Genomic DNA, 18909 nt, shown 5'->3' with positions numbered 1-18909 from the left:
CTATATAGAACTTGTATGGTAGGGCTCTAACTTCGAGCTCCATATTAGATTTAATGTTATAGCATATAATAAAGTATTTTAAATTGCTATTTTTAATCTAAAATATAAATAAGATGGTTCACTCAAAATACGCTCAGTGTACCCCACAGCCAGGATCGATCATGAGATTTTAGTGGTTCGGTACGAAACTAAAAATGAGGTCATTGAATTGAAACATTAAGAAATTAATTAATATATAAATTATAAAGATAACATTTGGTGTATTAAAAATATTGTTTCCGATAAATACTTAAAGTATAAAAAAATAACACTCACTTCAAACACTTTTTAAAGATAATCTTAAATAATTTTTTTTAATGTTTCTAGATCCAAAGTCATTGATGAATATGATCGCCGTCGAATGAAGCAAGCGTGACTGTTCTAAAAAAAAAATAGAGTTCAAAAATCAAATAACATACTATATCATTGTTTTCTAATACAAAATAGAGTAGCAAGTAGTGAGATAAGACTTCTAGAAAAAAAGTTTTTTTTTTGCAAAATGGAGTAAAATAGAAAAAAAAAATTGGTGATGAAATGAGCAAGAGGAATCATTCTGCTGACCTCCTTGGCAAAGCTGACGGTTCTCGTCTTGGACTTATAGGACTCGGTGGTGATGTCGCAAAATGTGTTGGTGAGCCTGCCATGGGAGGTGTCCACCCAGACGCTGCCTCAAAAGAGCATGCATGTCTCTCGGGGGTCGGACGACCCGCATCGGCCGTTGAGGATGTGATCTGCCATGTGGCGCTCGAAGGAGGTGAGGGTCGCGGCCAAGGGTACACCAAGAAAGTCGAGCAACAGCTCCAGCATGGTGTTGCGCACGCTCGCGCCCACCAGCGCCACATACACGGACGCCAATGATAACACGACATTGTCAGCGCAGGTGGAGGAGGTGGTGGCGGCTGCATCCGTTGGTGAAGGCATGAAGTGCTTGGCAAGATGAAGCGTGAGGGTTGTAAGCCTGTCCTGGGAGGTGGCGTAGGAGGTGGATCAGGATTGCACACGTGGAAGCAATCTCATCGACTTCTCTGCGTATGAGATGGTTGCTAATTCGGGTTGCTACTAACATATTATGAAGGAACCAAAGCAGCAAATCTGCTTTTTTTAGGTCAGCCAAAGTAATGGTGGCATCCAGTCGATTGAAATTTAGACTATTGTGCTTTGTTCGGTCCCAAGTAGTCTATATATGGAAGGGGGCCTTGAGTTTTGGGGGCCCGAGGCGAGCGCCCCGCTTGCCCCCCTCCAGGGACAACCCTACCCATAGCTCCAGCTTCACAAAATTCTAAGCTAGAAATACACAGTTATGTCAAACAGGCCCCTAATCTAAGTGATAATTTCCTCACATTGTCAGATTTAAGGACACATACGTAGGTATATGGATTAATACGTACGTGTTTTGGATGACTATTTTTTTCAAAACTGAATCGGCATGAGAGATGTCTATTATATTAATAAAAAGAAAGCCTAACGAGCATGAAATGCTCATTTCATGCTTGGTTAATTAAGAAAAAAACGAGCAAAACACACACAATAAAGCGGGCTAAGAACTTAGCTAAAGAGCTAGACCTAGAGTACTTCAACAACAAACAATAGGAAAAAAATGACTACAAGAACTAACAGAGAGGAGAACCATAACAACACCGCTTCAGAGAGGCTCCTAAGATCCAAGGCATAAATGCAAAAATAGACGACAAACATCACCGTATTTACCAAAATAGACAACATATCGGCGTATTTACAAATATATCACCTATATTTGGCACCTCAAACACTAAAAAATCGATTCTGGTACCTGAGACACCGCAAAACGATGGGCCTGGCCTATATTCGACACCTGAGGTGTTGAATACAGGCCACTCATGCCGTTTCATCGCTCACGTCGTGTCTTATCATGTATAAATTTTTTTCAACATAATTTTATCAATATTTTATTATTCATTTAATGTATTTGTGTAGGTAACTTTTTTGTGAAATAATGTTAGGAGGATACAAATTCTAATTTTCCGAACAATAATATTTGTGAAGTACAATTATCATATAACCAGGTATAGATGTTACATACGCTGATAAATATTACATGAGATATATTATTTTTTATCACTGCGTGAATGGACCCTAACCATAAAGAGATAACGACAACAAACATTAGCATATACGGCACGCCTAAAGACTAACTTAATAGTGTGCCACTACTAAACCAAACATGTCTTAGGGAACAAAAATAGATCGGGTTATAATAGATGCTTTCTATTGAGTGCATCTAGAATAGTTACCCTTTCACAGGGCATCGAGGCCATCCACTTTAGCGTGATAGGCCCTCTCCCGCTTCTTTTCCCTCTCCACTTCACGTGCCTCAGCCGTGGTGTGCTCCTTCACTGCCTTCCTCATACGCTCTTCCTCCCGACGCTTGAGTCATAGTTTCTCTTGCTATTGCTCGCATTTTCGACGTTCGTACGCTTCCCTCCTTCACCGCATGCTCATGTCAACTCACTGCTTCAGGTGCACATTTTACTTGATGTCTATCCATTTCATTAGGTCACAGATAGGTGGAGGAGACTGAACAAATGAAACAAGATGGGAGATTAGTAATATAGTGCATGAAATCGTACAAAAAATACCACATTAGTGATATACGTCGGTATACCGGTGGATACTCGTACGTTCCATGTCGAGGCTTATCGTACTGGTAGTTGGCACATATGAAGAAGCGTAGGCCATAAGTGTAGGAAATGTCTTGGGACTTACGAAACCTACAAGGGTCACCACAGAAGTACATCGGCGGTTCGACCCCCTGGGGGATGAAAATCCCCTAATATTTTTTGGGTGGACTTGGTGGAGCTGATGAAGATATTGCAGTTAAGAGAGGTGAGGAATGAGTGGTCTATCCATGAATGAGGGTGTGATTATTTATCATGGCTAGGGGTGGTGCATAGATTGAGTGCATAGGCTTGGCTAGAGGCTGGAGCATAGGATTCCCTGTGAAAGCTGGAAAAGCTGTGGCATTGATGCTTGACAGAGATTCCCTATGAAAGCTGTTGCTTGGAGTGGTCATTTCATTCTGCAAAAGTTCAGTAATGAGTTATTGTTGCCTCTGCATGGAGGCATAGAATCTTATGAAAGCATTCTCTATGAAATCTGTTTATTTTGAGTAGATATAGAAGTAACATCTATTCCTTTGATCTTAATCAAAAGTCAAAGTCTACTTTAAGCATTCATCCTAAAGCAAGCACAACCCGAGGTTAAATGGTTCATACAATCACATGGTTGATACTAGAGCTGCAATTAATGTTAGTCCTGAGGTGCTGGTGATACAATCCCAAGTTTATACCAATCCCGAAGGTGCTCGTGCTACAACATTAATCATAAGAGGACACTAGCATAAGCATTGGCGTCTCTAAAGCTCGAGTTCACAAATATTTTTCATATGTTAGAAAGAATTGTGTCTGGATAGTATGTTAATATAATAATATCATCACATTGATTAGACATAAAGTTCACAAATAGTTCGTAACATAGTACATTCATGTAAGACACTAACCATATACCTATCGAACTGAACTAATGAAATAGAAAGGTAAACAAAATAAATAGTCATGCATGGTATTTGCATAGTTCATAGTGCAAAGATGTTGAATACCTAGGTCATCTCAAGATGGAGGAGGAAAGTGGCAATGCAAATTAGCAGAAGAATACCAACTGTGCGAGTTAATACTATCAGGGTAAGATGGTTGTCATCTCCGAGGTGGTAATGAGAAGTTGTAAGGATGAGTACCAGCAAATCCGCCATCATTTTTGGGGTTATCAGTGTCCTCCGGAGATGGAGGTCTCAGAGGGAGGGGTCATTGTAGAATGAAATCGTCGTCATCATCGTTATCTTGAGCTATCATGGTAGTAGCACATCATATTTCCTTATCGGTTGTACGCCATCTCGATGTGGTGCGTGAACGTTCTCTTGCAATGATCATTGAACCTTCTCCTGTATTGATGCTGGAACATCGAGGCATTAGGGGTATGAAATCATCATCCTCGTCATCCTCATCATTTTCTAGATGAGTAGTAGAGAGTGCCCCTGTACCTCTTAGGTTCACAGACTGTCGTCATCTTCTACGCGGACCAGGCATGACACCCCCGCCAAAGAGCATATACATCACCAAGAAGTTTGTGATATCTTTGTTGATCAATTGTGCGTCTTCCGAGAATGCCTAACGCAAAAGAGGAGCATTCGAATCAATAGAAAGAAGATAAGTAGGGTGAGCACATAGGAGATTACGAACCTGAATATGGGATGCATACTAGTCGGGCAACATCACTATCGTTATTTGCCTCCTAGAGAAACCTAGAACAGAAGGATGGTCGGACAGTTCACACAGCCTGAGATATGTTTGACACTGCATGTGCAAACGGTTAACGCAGAACAGAAGGGTCTTACATGCATTATGGCCACGGCTTGGATTAGGTTGTTCTCCTTGAAGCGATCATCCTTCCCTTCACGCACAACCTACAAGGAAGAATCAAGTGCTATATGGATCGTTGTAGGTGTCCATAAAAAGCATATACTCGAAGATCCCACCTTAGATTTATTGATCCTTAACTGCAACGTTATGAGGCTGCACCAAAGAATGAATCGTTAATTATTTAAGAAAAATTAAAAAGTATTAAATATCATAATTAAAATATAACAAATCTTAATAAATAACTAACAAATAAAGTTATGTGCCAGAATTATTTGACAAACATTATATAATTTAAAAATAATTAAATTAACAATACAATGAATATTACATAATAGGAATGACTACGACAATAAAATCAATGATAAATGTGTCATTAACAAGTACAAATACATCGAACAACTGCACTGACGACTCGACGACAATGCCGCACCCAATCCCCAGGAGTGTACGCGTCTGGTGGGTGTGTGACTCTCATCTCAACGGCCTGCATTGGCCCCTGTCTTGTGTTCCGTTGCTCGTCATCATCATCGTCCTGTCCTGTGGGACCCCCACCAAACGTGTATCCCGGCCTGCTAACTCTACCCTGCATGTACCATGAAGAAGGATCCTCATGCGGCAGTGTGGACACCCCTAGAACATGCTCCGATGGAGTTTGGTGTGCCAAAGGCTCGCCCTGCTAGTACCACTGTGAACCCCCAGGTGCATCGGGATATTAGGGGTATTATGCGTTGAGGATCTTAGTGAAGCTAATGGCCTGTATTGCAGCAGCCCAGTCAAAATCATGCATGCCTCTCCAGTAAGGTGTCTGTCGTGTGCAGTTAACGACGTCCTTGTGATGAGTCGATGCTGCAGGAGAAGTAGTCAGCATAGTCTGAGGAGGTTGTGTCTATTGCGAGGCCTGTGAACACAGTGTACACTGCTTGGGCGCAGGAGCCTGCGTGCACTTCTCGCGATGCTCCGAAACCGAAGGTGCCTCTCACGATTGTGTCTGAATGAGTTCATCATAGGCACTGGACGAGCGCGCTTGCTGTGGGAGGTACGGGACGAGTCCATGGCTGGTAGGTCATATCCCCTCCAACGTAGGGCACAACCATATAGACCACGTATAGCGGATAGGAAGCGGGACCCTCTCGTACTCATGTAGTCCCGGAGAGGGTTTCGATCCCTCTGCGTTGATGACCCGCTTGCTTCTCCACAAGCTTACTCTGCCTTCTTGTACACCTCTTCGGTATGTATAAGATGAGGGTCATGTCAGTAATACAGAGGTTTAACCAATAAAAATCGTTATAAGTACCGCATCACTTACCACAACATGAAGAAGGCAGGCACGATCCTTGGGGAAGGGTATGGGAGTCGGCACTACAAGTACGCTGAGTAAGGTGGCACGTGTTACGTCGCGTCGCCGTATTGTCCAGTAGGAATGATGACATCCACCGTGGCTGACTCTGTCCACCTCTGTAGGTGCTCAGCATTCACGGATGCCTAGTTCCGCATGTGTTGGTGTATCAGGAACCGAGGGTCCCCGAATCCCGAGACCAGGCCAGCCATCCGCCACATGGCGCCATCCCGCAGAGTCTCTCCCGCGAGGTGAGAAAGAGCGAGTCCCGAGAGAAGGCGCTCGGGGCCATAGTCGGTGGCCCCCGAGTACCCCAGTCCCCCGATGATCCACGAAATCTAAGTACCGGGAAGAAAGTGCTCGGAAAGGTGTACGGTCACCCCCAAGCACCCTAATCCCCCGACGACCAGGAGAGCTAAGTTCCGGGAGAGAGTGCTCGGGGCTGCGTGCGGCAGCCCCCGAGCACTCGGTTCCCCGAGGATACGTACAAGAGTGCTCGGGAGAGAGTGCTCGGGGAGGTGAACAGTACCCCCGAGCACTTGGTACCCAGACGACCCAGAAAGCCCCCTGGCAGAGGCCCCCGGGGGGCCCACCGATGAGGTGTCAGCCGGTCAAGGGCCCGAGGCCGCATTTAAAGAGCGTGCGTGGCCTGTCATCTCCAACTGCTCCCGCCGCGCTCAGCGTCAGTTCCTGCCCCGTTCTGGCAGAGAGGCGTGGGGTTATTAATTGCACAGGTCCCGTCCCGTGCCATCCGGCCCGTCTCAGGATAACGTCGGAAGGACCGAGGCATTCCGTCTACCACGCTGCTGTGGCAGGGGAACAAGACAGGGCGGGCACGCTGGGTCGCTCTGCGGCTGCTCGGTGGGCCCATCCCACGGCGCCCATTGCCAGGGTATTTATTGTGACGGATGACCGGGCGTGCGACGCATTTTCCACCCCCAGTCACTTCGCCCAGAGGAAATGATGACGCTCTTTCCATTTATGGTGTCTCGGAACTCGTGCCCCCCTCCCGTTCGGGGCACGTTGCTGCCGGCGGGTATTTAGAGCAGCCGGCGGCACAGAAGAGAAAGAGCAGAGGAAAAACCAAGTGCAACGAAGTGAAGCTGAATGCATCTAGAATAGATCCTTAAGCATAGACAAGAACACCACACAAGAGAAACAACGGCTGAGAAGAGAGCAGCACGAGATAGGCTGGGGAACAAGGAGCCCCAGGCTCTTAGATAGACCAATATTCTTGTAATCAGCAACATCATTAAGGGACTTCCTCAGGGCATTCATAGTATCCATACAGGAGTAGGGTGTTACGCCCCCGTGCGGCCCGAACCTGTCTAAATTCCGGTGTATTTACTCCTTTCTGCACTAGGTCATCACCACCACCACCGGCCGTTGCATTCATTCTCATTTATTTCTCCGACAAACATACTCAGGATCATCCCCTGGCCGAATCTCTAAAAAGGGGTCTCTTGGGATCTCTGCGACTGGAGTTAATCCTCCGACAGCATGCCTCCAGCCCCCCTATGCGCTCCTCCTGTACATGACATAAACAATTATAATTTATTAATATTGATCATCTAAGGTACTAATGCTACCTACAATAACACACTTACTCGTGCGCCCGACCGACATCTCGTGGGGGTGGTACTGGCACCACCTTTCGGTACCCAAACTGCCTTTGCACACGCTCAAGAGAATACAATTCCACATTGTTCGTGTACAATAAGAAGCATCTTGTCATCCATAAGTCTGAGTCACGCCAACAATATGATGCGATGAGTCATCCAGTCCCAATTTCGGTCACTCGTGCAATATGCCATGGATCCCACTCCATGAGATCGGTGCTAAGGATGTCCAAATCATTGATCACCCAGAATTAGCTACCATGGTTTTGCTGCTGACTCTATCTCAGCCTGACATGCATCCACCGATACCCTATTGAAGGCCTCATGTCATCTGCAATGTCATCAAAGATGAGAACTAGATAGTAGCTCTTGGGCACTCAAGATTGAAAAATCAGGAGGTACTCCCAACTCTATAGATGTAAGAGGTGTAGGCAGCCTGTAACAGATCCCTTCTTCTTTGATTGCTGTAACACTCAATTTTAAAGAAACAAAACAAGGTACAACACATGTATGCCAGGATCGAGTTTCATACATGTGTTATATCATCAATGCATCATCACAGTGTTATTATTACAATAATATCATAACTTATTACAAAAGGATCCGAGGGTCTAGAAGAAAATAGAGCAAAAAAGATAAACTCTAGTGCCATAGGTCTTCTATCTTCCACCGGCGTCAACCAGGGGAATACCAGCCTAAAAAAGGAGCTATGGGTTGAAGTCGTCTTCCTCGAAGGGTGCAGCTTCATTGACAGCTTCTGAACAACAGTAGAATGCAAGAAAGGGTGTAACGGGTGTGAGTACATAATGTACTCTGCAAGTATAGGGAAATCATGCTATGAGACTTCAGTCAAGAAAATGTTAGACACTGATTTACTGCACTAAGTAACTTTGACCTATAACTTCAACAACATACATCCTATTTACTAACTGTGAAGACATAACTATATCAAGAAGAATAGCTCATCGGATTCCATCCGACCACCAAGACTCACTAGGTAATTCCATTACCTGGCTATCCGACCAACCATACTAAAACCCTGATCACAACTAATCAAGAAGAAGTCTAAGCTCACTCTTGACTGTGAGCATGGCTGATAGATCAGTTTATACTCTGTAGAGTTTGCACTGCTTTCCCTACGAATAGTGATTCCCGTGTTGTTTCACACTTCCGGGGTGTGGAGTCAGGGTCTCACTATAAGTCATTTACAAAACTCCTGCCGACTTGTAGGCACCCATTAAGGTTTCACCGCTAATAGTGATTCCATCACTATAAAAGCCCCCTCTTGTGCCACTCAACCGTCTACTGGTGCCTATAGAATCAGATGGGTGGCTAATTAATTGGCCAAGTTGTACCCATATAAATCTCGTGGTTATGCGGTTTAGCTTGGTTATATGTTCAAAAATCGGTCCTTAGGATCCCACACAGGAACAACTATAAACCAACTGTGTATTTCCCGCACACGTGTATTCTTGTACCATCATCACACAATCATCATGTTAGTATCCCTATACCATGTTACTACAAAAATTACCATACCCGGTTTATGTTGCATAATCAGTAGTCAAGTTTAACATTTACCCCTATCCATGATAGCGGCTAGCATATCTACCCGTCATAACCCCTAACTCAATCAATGACGACAAGGATAATCATACAAAAGCTAGTAAACCTTAAAAATAGGTTTCCAATTTAGACAAGTATGCAATGAAGGATAAACAACTACATATAAATCCTAAAATAGGTGCAAGATGTTCAAGGACACTTTCTTTCAACTGAGGGTTGTTCGAAGTCTTCAAAAGCTTGGTTTTGCAGGTTCAGGAACAACTCACCTCTTAATCGACATACCAAAAAAGCATATAAGAGAAACTACTAAGAGCAGTACACTAAATAGTACTTAAACTTGGTAAAAACCCTATAAAAAAAATTCTACATGACTTTACAAGAATTTGAGCGTGAAAATCACCTAAATCGGAGCTACGAGCAAAAAGTTAGAAGCATTAGAAGTTCTAGGGGGGTTTTTTTATACAAATTTTACTTAATTTCAGAGAATTTCTAGATTTCTTTTACACTAAAAATCTTGTTTATTGCGCATGCTGACATCATAAAACAATTTTGAAATATTTTTGTTATGAAAAAGGGGAAAGGGGGGATCGACCGGGTCTACGGGCTATGAACCGAGGGAGGGAACTTGCTTGACCGGTCCACCATTAACCAAAGGCGTCGGCAAGCTGAGCACGGAGGCGGGGCGGCAGGAGAGGCAGCTGGAACGGTGCTCCGACTACCAGGCTTCATCGACGAGCGGTGACAAATGGGGAGGAGTGCGCGGTGAACTCACCTCGAGTGAAATTGGGGCTAGAGAGAGGTCGAGGCAGCCAGGCGATGGTGAAGATGGCAGCTGTCGGTGAATCAGGAACCAGGGGTCCCCGAATCCCGAGGCCAGGAGAGCATTCTGCCACGTGGCGCCTTCCCGCGGGGTTCACCTCCGCGAGGTACGAAAAGACTAAGTCTCGGGAGAGTGCGCTCGGGGCCATGAACAGTGGTCCCCGAGTATCCGGGTTCCCCGATGATCTGTGAAGACCAAGTAACCGGGAAGGGAGTGCTCGGGGAGGTGAACAGTGACCCCCGAGCACCCAAGTCCCCCGACGATCAAGAAGGGTGTGCTAGGGGCTGCGAACAGCGGCCCCCGGGCACTCGGTTCCCCGAGGATCCGAACAGTCAATTCTGGGAGAGAGTGCTCGGGGCCGTGAACAGTGGCCCCCGAGCACTCTATTCCCCAAGGACCAAGAGAGGGCGTTTTCGGGAGAGAGTGCTTGGGGAGGTGAACAGTGACCCCCGAGCACTCGGTTCCCCGACAGCCCAAGAAGTCCTTCGTCGGTGGCCCCCACAAGGGTCCAGCGGTGAGGTGTCAGCCTGTGAAAGGCCCGATGCCGCATTTAAGAGGGCGCGTGGCCTGTCACCTCCAACTGCTCCCGCCACGCTCGGTGTCTGTCCCTGCCATATTCTGGCAGAAGGGCGTGGGGACATTTAATGCACGGGTCCCATCCCGCGTAACCCGGCGCGCCTCGGGATAGCGTCGTAAGGCCCAAGGCGCCCCGCCTGCCGCCTACTGTGGCAGGCGTACAAGACCGAACGGGCACGTCGGGCCGTTCTGCGGCTGCCGGTGGGCCCTCTCCACGGTACCCATTGCCAGCGCCATCATGACGACCGAAGACCGGGCGGGGGGCGCATTTTCAACCCCCATCACTTCGCGCAGAGGCCATGATGACCGTCTTTCCATTTATGGTGCCTTGGAACTCGTGCCCTCCCTTTCGGGGCACGCTACCGCCGGCGAGTATTTAAGGGAGCTGACGGGCACGGACAAAGACAGAAGAACCGAGGACAACGCTCGAACTCTCAGACACCTCTCAGAGACACTTGCTCAGAGACCGAAGAACATATTCGTACAAGCATAGAAGCTGAGACCACCGAAGAACAAGGAGCCCGAGGCTCTAGGATAGACAAACAATCTTGTAACCAGCGACATTCCTGAGAGACTTTCTCAGGGCATTTATAGCACACACACAGGAGTAGGGTATTACGCTCAGCACGCCCCGAACCTGTCTAAAAATCCCTCCACTGCATTTACTGCGTTCTGCATTCGATCCTTACACCCCACCTACCATTGCATTTATACCCATTTATTTCTCCCGCAAACATATTCAGAATCATCCCCCGACCGAATCTCAAAAAGGGGTCCCTCAGGATCCCTGCGATAGGAGTTAACCCTCCGACAGCAGCGGTGGTTGGTGCGACGTCAGGGACGGGCTCTGGTGGCCGAACGATGACGACGATCCACGGGTTCAGCTTCGGGGGAACCTGCAGTGCCGAAGAGTGGGTTAAATCGACTGGAGACAGCACGGAAACGAAGAATGGTGGCGGCGATGCAATCTCACCGGAGGTGAAGAAGAAGACGACGCTAGCGGCATATCTAAGCGATGAAAAGGGCGTGACAGGGTGGATAATGTGCAGAAGCTCGTTGTGAGGTGTATGGTGGCTTATAAGGGCACGAGATGAAGCGGAGTGGCTGGGGCTCAGAGTTGAAGGGACGGTGGCCATGGCCATTAAGGCCGACAGTTTTCCGCTTTTATTGAACAATAGAGAGTTTAAGTAGGGGGAAATAGTGGAGGCGCTTTGATGGGGTTTAAGGCCTTGAATCCAAGCTTTTTGGGGAGCGGGAGGGTGCGGGGAGAGATAGGTCTTGGGTTGGGTTTTGGGTAGAAAACGGCCCGTAGGGACTTTAGGAATGATGAAATTGCTTTTTTCATTTTATTTTTGAACTATTTTCAAAAGATATTTTAAACAAGCGCCTTCTAGTTAATTTTGCAAGCATTTTCGCACACATAAAACCTATTACAACTACTGTAGTATGAATGCATCAAGCACAAATATGACCTATGGAAAATTAAATTAGAAATTAATTTTTTCTATTTGAACAAAAATTTACAACTCTTATTTAATTCTAGCAAAATTTTAAACTATTGCAAAAATTAAAAAATTTAGGGTGTTACAATCACTGGGTTGCACCACACAATCCTTTGTAGGTGGCAGCGAGCACAAGAGATCTGCAACTCTAAGATGTCAACTCATAAGGATGTGACATGCGAGCTGACTTGCTAACCATACAATATAGAGGATGACATAATCGTCTGCCGTGTTGCAGAACATGATGCCTCCTAGCAGAACGTATAAGTACACCTTATAGTGTTGCATAATTGTAGCCTTGTCCGCATCCGGAGGGCATAGACCGAGCTATGGAAGCCCATGAATCCAGGACATGGAGAGGCCAATATCCTTCTTATCATATTGCACATCAAACCTACGAGATGCAGATGATCAATGAAGCTTGAATAGCACTACAATATTTGAAGCGCATTACATAACAAATAATTACCTACCCTTAACGTAACCTTTCTACTGCTCCTTTGTTGGTCGCGAAATTACTAATGGAGCGCCCTTGGTTGGCAGCCCGGTCAACATGGCCATATCCCTCAATGTTATAGTCATCTCACCAAAAAGAAAGTGGAGCATGTGCGTCTTAGAACACCACCGGTCGACAAGACCTGTCAGCAGTAGCTTTTCAATTGGCGTGAGAACTGTCCTACCACCACCCACCATGGGAGCTCCAGTCATCATGAGAGCGAAAGGTAGTAGTCCTGCCCGTGCGAGTGGCTCGTGGAATCAAGGATCTAACTCCTTAATCTTGTGGACACTCCAGTCTCGCAACGGAAGCAATTTTAAAAGGTATCCAATAGATCTACTGATTTAGTAGAAAATTATCATGACAATTAAAAAATGCATATAATCATGATACATGCTGCCCTATGAAAATCATATGTCCCCTATAGTTCTCGTCGTACCGCTGCTGAAGAAGCTCGGGTGACCACAATGAGTCATGACAATAATTTCAAGCTATATTGTTCAATAAGTAGGTGAATCATAAACTAGAATATATTCAAGCTTCATGGTTCAATAAGTATGTGAATAACAAATTAGAATATATTACAAGCTTCATGTTTCAATAAATAGGTGAATAACAAGCTTCATGGTTCAATAAAAAAACATTGTATGTGATGCTAGCGTCATACGATATATTACAAAATAACTAGTACAATTAGTAGGTAAATAACAATTTAGAATACAATCCATGACTGCTAATAGCTTTTAACAACAAACTAAAATACAATAACTCTAATACACTACAATTCGATAGTGGCCTGATAGTTTACTGCCGGGTCAGGCATGTCCTCCTATTATAGCCAGGTTATTTGCAAAGTTTGCACTTGTGTAGGCCGTCAACAACATCTGCTTCATCCATGTCACCTTACAGTCTCGTTGCTCTAGGCCTTCTAGTATCCGTACGTCATGCTCGGGGATAAGGTACCCACTTAGGCTCATCGATCGCTTTGTAGTTGCTTCCAATGTTCAAGGACCATATCTTTGGAAACTATGTGCTCATCAATGAATCGATCGTGAAGTGCGGTGCTACGTACTGTGATTCGTCATTGCTGCCCATGTCCCTGCAAGCGGCTAAGATATGGGAGCATGGGATATGGCGTAGTTTTGGCTTACTGCATGTGCACTTCACCGCATGAGGCTCAAGTTGACATTGCTGTATAGTGTCCCCTGCGTTATACCCTAAAGCATACCTACGGTGGCACATGAGACATGACCTCTCATTCATTGTTGATCAGGTCGTAGATCCTCATCTGATGAATTGTGCCTTGTTTCTCCTTCTGAATATGATTTCCTCCACCTTAGATGCGAATCGCGTGCTACAATTCATAGCAGTATTACCACGGTCTCGAAAGTAGTCCGCTATTCTATAGAATGTGAGCTTAATGATGCCATACAACGGGAGGCTCCGTGCTCCCTTTAGGATATTGTTGAACGCCTCTGCTATATTCGTTGTCATGATTGTATACCTAAAATGGGATACAATAATTTTAGAAGGCCTATTTGCATAATAAATGGTACAATATGATCATTTAAATTCAATGTGTTAACCTAACACCGTGAGTGTCATGGATTATAGCCCAACGCTCTGCCAGCTTCCTCGTTATCCACTGGCTACACATAGCACAAGAACGACTAACGATAGTTTATCCCCCAACCATTTACTTTCGTAGATGGTCCTCATGTGATTGTTGATCTACCATAATCTTACGAGTAGTCTCATTTAACTCTCTCTATATCTTGTTGAACTTCGCATGTTGGTTCTGCAGATAAAACTCTTTGAATCTCTTTATAATAGACTTGATGTGGTACCTTGTGTACAGGTTCGCTCCCAAGTGTTGCATGCATCATCTTCTCTCCATATCAGGTCATGCAATGGAATAGTTTGTGCTATCATGCAGCACGTCCAACACATGCAGAAGACCCTTGTTGCGGTCTGAGATGATGCAAACTCGTGTCCTGTTGCCCACGACACATGTCCTCACCAAAGTGAGGAACCACAACCAGCTATCATTGTTCTCACTCTCAACCATTGCAAAGGCAAGAGGAATAATCTGATTATTTGCATCCACCGCTATCGCTGTCATAAGGGTACCATGATATTTGCTGCTTAGAAATGTGGCATCCACGCATACAATCGGCCTACAATATCGAAAAGCTTTGATGATTGTCCAAAGGACCAGAATTACCTAATGAGGTGTTGGTCAGTGGTGTTGTATGACCCATCCTCTAGCTTGATCGGCTCATCCACCATGGCCCACTGAGTCTCTGGATTCGTCATGGCAATCTTCTGCAGTAGCCTCAGAGCATAGTTGTAAGACTCCTCAAAGCTTCCAAATAGCATCTTCAATGCCGTCTTCTTCTTTCGTCACGCGGTGTGGTAATTGATCAGTATACATGTCTTAGTCTGTACCTCCTCTATAATGAATGTTGGCGATAAACAAATATTCGTGCCAACAAGGGTGATAAGGAGGTTGGCTATAAACATTGCATCAATGGTGTGGCTCACATTCCTAATAGCTTTTTCACTGCATGTATGTGGAGTGTGTCTATTCATTACAAAATAGTTCTCATATTTTGGCTCATGTGCTCGTACGAAGTAAGGACAATTCGGGTGCTTCATATACATAACCTCATATTTCGTAGGGTTAGACCGGACATACTTGTGGTCCCTTCTTGTCATTACAGCATAGTTGCTAATAAAGTGGATGACCTCCCCCTGTTACAAAATTGTTGTTCGACTTGAATGTCGCTATTCTGGCATTCCCAGTTAGATAAGGTGTTATATTCAATAACGACACAAACCAGCAGCCGAGCACCTCGAAAATATTGGATCGTCGGCGTCAGGTCATCGTTGTCAGCAGCTTCTTCATCCCCGCTATCACCGGCTTTATCATACATGCATCCTGCATCTACCTCAGAAGGATCCACTCTAGCTCCCTCTCTGCCGAAACTGCCCTCCCCGACATGCTCTTTATCCTCTTCATACATCACCTGTTGGCCTGATCGTTCCATGATAGTCACTGCATCATCTTGCACCAATCATGATACTATATTTACGTACACCCTCATATCAAATTTCCCCTCCAATGTCTTGCGTGAGTACAAATCCGATGCGTTGTTCATTCTCATCTCGAACAATGTATGGACAATGATTGAGCTGTTTGGAAGGCTGCACACCCTCTAGGACAACAGTATGAGATAACTGGTTCACACGTAAAAGGCTCATAACATGTGATTTCAGATCATATATGTCATTAGGTACCTCAACCGAACTCTCTACGTGCTGGCAGTTCTGAATTGTTATGAGCCTCCCATGCAAAACTGTGTGACGTTCTCCATAATAAATATGAAAAGTCATACCGTATCTGTTAAATAAAGGTACATCTAATAAAATAACTACTTATATGTATATACGATACACAATTAATTACACCACTCGATAAATAATAAATAAATTAGCAATACAAATTAAATAGTACAATACTTCACAATGCTAAATATTTATGTAATTAACAATGCTAATTAAATCATAAATATTGAATTCAAATAAAATAATTAAACAGGCTTACACCACTATCCATCCATCATTCTCATCACATCCCATCCCTAACCACCTCTTTGACCATGCAGCTGTTCAGTGCGCACCACTATTTTAATGGATTGAATTAAAATACTAATTAAATATGCACACACCACTATTAATTAAAAAATTTAATTTAACAATTTTTGATGCATTGTGATTTTAATCGAATCTTTCTCTCCAACTTAAGTTTTTTTAATTTTTCTAAAATTTATTTTTTCTTTTTTCTTTTTCTCTCTCTCTTTTCTCTCATGGCATGAACACCCTACTTACAACTATTGAGAGTATGCATGCACGAGGCCACAACTAGCACAAAGTGCCACCACTAGACCATCGTGTTATTAAACTAATTAAATAATTTAATTACACTAACTAATCAAATTCACACTAATTACTATTATACAATCTACTTACTCTGACTAAACAAACAATTACTATTATACAAATTCACACTAATTACTATTACACTGACTAAGCAAATAATCAAATTCATATGATCAAACTAAGAAAATATTTATATAAATATAATTAAATAGATTAAACATCCTACTTACTCTAATTATTACAATAAATATTTAAATTATGTACTTAATTAATACAACACCACGCTAGCCGGTATACAACACTGTGTACCGTTTTTGAAACCTTATATGTTGAATACATGGAGTTTTCAGCATTTGAGGTGCTGAATACGGTAAATAGTATTGTATTCAGCACCTTAGATACTGAATATAGGCTAGGTCTATTGTTTTTCGGTGTCTCAGTTACCAGAATTGATTTTTTAATATTTGATATGCTGAATACAAATGCTAAATTTACAAATACGTCGATATATTATCTATTTTAATAAATAAGGTGATACTTATTATCTATTTTTAAATTTTTATCAAGATCCAATGACTCAAAATGACTGCACATAAACTTGAATACCAACAACCGAAATGATCCGCCAGAGTCGGACGACTAGAGATGGCTGCTACGTACGTACAGCCTCGTCGTCTCGTCGCAGTTGCACGACGCGACACCGACATGGCATCCGTGCTGTCCTCGTCACCCGTTACATCTGCTAGCTGCTTGTACCTGTTCAATTTCTTGATCGATGTCAAGTACCATCAATGGATCAGCTTGCGATGCACATGCACCGGATCGAAAAGAAATGGAGCCATTCATGGGAAATACGATCGAGTGTCAACTGCCTGTTTCTGTAAAGTCAAAACGGAGCTATATATGAAGGGGTGCCAACAAGGCAACAAACTAGCACTAGTATAAACTGATCGAGCTAGCCGTTAGCCTCGTATATATACGTTCGTTTCGAGCATACACACGACTATATACCACGTAGTATTCTACTACATGCTCTCACGGTGTGCGAGTGTCCACGTCTATATAATATTATACCTCCTCCATCCATCTATGTAGGACATACATTAAAATGAAAATATCTTTATAGTATATGTATATTTTGATTTTTAAATTTTCAAATAATACATTGTCAATTGCTAAAAAAATAACATCGTATTAAAAGCACTTTAAGTAAAAATCCATCGATACAACTTTTATAAACCAAACATACCTATAACTATGAGTCAAACCTTATAAAGTTTGATATATTCAAATAAATATACGTCTTACATATGGAGGAAGTACTGTACAATACGAGATGTGAGAGGATGCATTACTGATGCCGGGAATATTGTGGTTCACGCGGGACACTCCCGACATGGCGACATGTTGTGCTGTTCACGAGGTGGAGGTGCTAGCTGCTTCTCCCTCCTAGGGCAGTATCAAGATGTCATGGCCAACGGCAAGATTAGAAGAACCTCTCTGAGCAAGACGCTCAAAGGGATCGATCATCTTCCTTCCGGAGATTAGTTGTTTAATCAGACGCCTGGCCGCGGTTGACTTTGCAAAAAACGGACCAAAGCCTTCTAGATTACTACGACTGTACTAATCCGTGCTGCATCTGGCACTTGGTTTTCACTTGTCATGTCCGGCGGGTTCAGTGCCGTCCGACCACCTCCTCTCGATGGCCGAGATGGATCTACCTTCTCGTTCTCTCGGTTCCGGTCAACACCGGCTGGGCAGCTACGACGTGAGTGGTCACGTGGAACTAGTGTAACCATAAAGCAAATTCTATAAAATTATATTAAAAAATTATCATAAGATTCTATCTATATCATTTATCTCGTGATCTAATAGCTAAGTTAAAGAATAAAAGTAAATTAACACATGTTACATAGAGAAGATGGTCTTTTATATGAACGAGTTCTATAAAATTTACTTCTGTGTAACCATTCTCTCATAACATGAAAATTCTACTAGCTCTTATGTTTTTATATACGTATATATTATCAGAATCGCTTATTTATGTTGAGATTTATATTGAATGATAAATAAAAAAAATCACAAGATAGATAAGAGAATTAACGGATCAATAAATATCAGATAGAAAAGATAAACACCGAGATAACCCGTAAGTACGTAATAGGACGTGGAGTTACATTTCTCCCTGCCCTCACACACCAGGCAAGCCAAGTAATCTTCGCTGTCAGTAGTAGTATAATCGCACGGGCAGGGCTGTGTCTGCTCTGCTGTCTTCGCCGCGGCAGACACCCGCCCGCGGCTGCAGCCGCCGCCGCCGAACCCGGCCCGGGGAAATGCGCTCAGCGCTCGCGCTCCTGTCTGGCTGATCTCTCTCTCTCTCATTTCTATGATGCAGATGGTGGATACGTTGCCTGCCTGATGTGTATGCGAAGACTGAGGACTGCAGCAAGTGGGCTTGAGTTAATTGCGTGTGGTAACGTTTGGATTGTCCGGACCTGGGATCTTCAAATATTCATGGGTCACTTGCGTACTTTTATCGAATATGCTTTTATAAATATCATT

The sequence above is a fragment of the Phragmites australis genome, chromosome 8 (assembly GCF_958298935.1).
Source record: "Phragmites australis chromosome 8, lpPhrAust1.1, whole genome shotgun sequence".
In the NCBI taxonomy this organism is placed as follows: Eukaryota; Viridiplantae; Streptophyta; class Magnoliopsida; order Poales; family Poaceae; genus Phragmites; species Phragmites australis.
The sequence above is the reverse complement of the archived record's forward strand: the minus strand, read 5'-3'. Positions refer to the sequence as shown.